General features: G+C 55.6%; 1 non-coding gene across 1 annotated transcript; it reads left to right on the top strand.

Moving 5' to 3' along the window:
* The first annotated feature begins 2,812 nt into the window (after positions 1-2,812).
* On the top strand, positions 2,813-2,965 carry LOC139054003 (5.8S ribosomal RNA). The gene has a single exon (XR_011510956.1). It is a non-coding gene; the product is annotated as a 5.8S ribosomal RNA (ribosomal RNA).

Here is a 2,965-nt window from a genome sequence, read left to right as displayed (position 1 = left end):
TATTGTGTGGTGACTCTGGATAACTTTGTGCTGATCGCATGGCCACGAGCCGGCGACGTTTCTTTCAAGTGTCTGCCTTATCAACTTTCGATGGTAGGTTACTTGCTTACCATGGTTGTTACGGGTAACGGAGAATCAGGGTTCGATTCCGGAGAGGGAGCCTGAGAAACGGCTACCACATCCAAGGAAGGCAGCAGGCGCGCAAATTACCCACTCCCGGCACGGGGAGGTAGTGACGAAAAATAACAATACGGGACTCTTTTGAGGCCCCGTAATTGAAATGAGTACACTCTAAATCCTTTAACGAGGATCAATTGGAGGGCAAGTCTGGTGCCAGCAGCCGCGGTAATTCCAGCTCCAATAGCGTATACTAAAGCTGCTGCGGTTAAAAAGCTCGTAGTTGGATCTCAGTTCCAGACGAGTAGTGCATCTACCCGATGCGACGGCTCGGACTGAACATCATGCCGGTCCTTTCTTGGTGCACTTCATTGTGTGCCTCGAGAAGGCCGGTGCTTTTACTTTGAAAAAATTAGAGTGCTCAACGCAGGCGAGTCGCCTGAATAAACTTGCATGGAATAATAGAACAAGACCTCGTTTCTGTTCTGTTGGTTTTTGGAATACGAGGTAATGATTAAGAGGGACAGACGGGGGCATTCGTATTGCGGCGCTAGAGGTGAAATTCTTGGACCGTCGCAAGACGAACTACTGCGAAAGCATTTGCCAAGAATGTTTTCTTTGATCAAGAACGAAAGTCAGAGGTTCGAAGGCGATCAGATACCGCCCTAGTTCTGACCATAAACGATGCCAACCAGCGATCCGCCTGAGTTACTCAAATGACTCGGCGGGCAGCTTCCGGGAAACCAAAGTGTTTGGGTTCCGGGGGAAGTATGGTTGCAAAGCTGAAACTTAAAGGAATTGACGGAAGGGCACCACCAGGAGTGGAGCCTGCGGCTTAATTTGACTCAACACGGGAAAACTTACCCGGCCCGGACACTGGGAGGATTGACAGATTGAGAGCTCTTTCTTGATTCGGTGGATGGTGGTGCATGGCCGTTCTTAGTTGGTGGAGCGATTTGTCTGGTTAATTCCGATAACGAACGAGACTCTAGCCTATTAAATAGGTGCGGGGTTCCCAGCACCTTACAACCTTCTTAGAGGGACAAGCGGCTCCTAGCCGCACGAAACAGAGCAATAACAGGTCTGTGATGCCCTTAGATGTCCGGGGCCGCACGCGCGCTACACTGAAGGAAGCAGCGTGTCTTTATCCCTGTCTGAAAAGACTGGGTAACCCGTGGAACTTCTTTCGTGATTGGGATAGGGGCTTGCAATTGTTCCCCTTGAACGAGGAATTCCCAGTAAGCGCGAGTCATAAGCTCGCGTTGATTACGTCCCTGCCCTTTGTACACACCGCCCGTCGCTACTACCGATTGAATGATTTAGTGAGGTCTTCGGACCGATGTCCGGCGCGGCCTTTCGGTTGCGCCGGTCTGTTGGAAAGATGACCAAACTTGATCATTTAGAGGAAGTAAAAGTCGTAACAAGGTTTCCGTAGGTGAACCTGCGGAAGGATCATTACCGGATTGTTCGAGGGTGACGAGCGCCATTGTTTCTACCCCGTGTGGGTGAAGCAGCTCGCTGCGCCCGACGCTTTCCGCCGCTGGCCCCGCTTGGACGCGGGGACGGCTATACCCGAACATGCCGGGGATTGCCCGAATTTCGAAGGGCGCCCCGTGCCAAATTTGTTGCGCCCAGTGGACGCCGGCTGCAACCTTGGACGGTTGGCTTGGCCGCGCCCGCGGGTAGAAACGGCGTAACGCACACTGTTGGGTGGGCTTTCTGAAGTCCGCCTCGGCACTCTTGCGCGGAATGGGAGTAAGACGACCCGACCTGCTGCTCTTGCCCAGTACGAGGGGAACGGCGAAGCGTGCGGTCGGTCAAGGAACTGACGGTCGAGAGCTAATGCCGCTGCCGCTTAGTACACACGGAACCGTGGTGCGAGCGCTCTCCCGTCCTCCGCGGCAAACGCTGCCGAGTCTGAAAAGGCTGGCGGCTGCCGGTCGCTTCCTGCGGCGAGTGTGGAGTAACGACCCGACTTTGTTGCTGCCCAAGTACTAAAGGAACGGTGCGGCGCTCGGTCGGTCATGGAACCGGCGGTATTGAGGGTGCGGCTGCCAAGTACGGAAGGAACCGTGGCCTAAAGCACTCTCCCGTCCTCCGCGGCAAATTCCACCGCGCCCGAAAGGGCCGGAGGCTGCCGGTCGGCTCCCGCTCGTGACGCGCGAGGTGTCGAGTTCGCGGTTCAATGCGACGACGTCTGCAGGCTATTTGCCCGCCGCCGAGGGAAAGGCGGCGTTGCTGCGAAGTACCGAAGGAAACGCGGCTTTGCTACGTCGGAAGCGTTCTGCGGTTTGCGGACTTGTGCGCTTTGGGAAGGCGCCGCACGTCGAAAGAGGAAGTACGGACAGACGAGGGACTGTAATCCCGTATTCGAACGCACTTGCGGCCAGGCCCTTGCTGGCTTCGTCTTCCGCCTCAAGTAGACTTGTTGTGGCTCCGGCGCAGAGAGCCGTCCCTGGCACTGGCCGAGTGGCTTTGGAGAGCTGCGCGAGTACGCGCGCGCCAAGCTCTTGTCTTTCGTCTCGAGTAGGCTGTTGGATCAGCAGCGGTCATGCGGAAACGCGTGACCGCCGAACGAAAGAGCGAAACAGGAGTAGCGCACGCCGAAAGGCGCTCTTCGAAACCACACACAGGGAGACGCCACGTGCCTGAAACACTGGTTGTACTGTACTGAATTGAACAAACTATTTTTCACGACTCTAAGCGGTGGATCACTCGGTTCTCGGGTCGATGAAGAACGCAGCCAGCTGCGAGACTTGGTGTGAATTGCAGGACACACTGAGCACTGATTCTTTGAACGCACATTGCGGCCTTGGGTCTTCCCTTGGCTTCGTCTGTCTGAGGGTCG

Source organism: Dermacentor albipictus, unplaced genomic scaffold (genome assembly GCF_038994185.2).
Source record: "Dermacentor albipictus isolate Rhodes 1998 colony unplaced genomic scaffold, USDA_Dalb.pri_finalv2 scaffold_475, whole genome shotgun sequence".
NCBI lineage: Eukaryota > Metazoa > Arthropoda > Arachnida > Ixodida > Ixodidae > Dermacentor > Dermacentor albipictus.
Note: the sequence above shows the minus strand (reverse complement) of the source record. Positions and strands in the feature narration are given on the sequence as shown.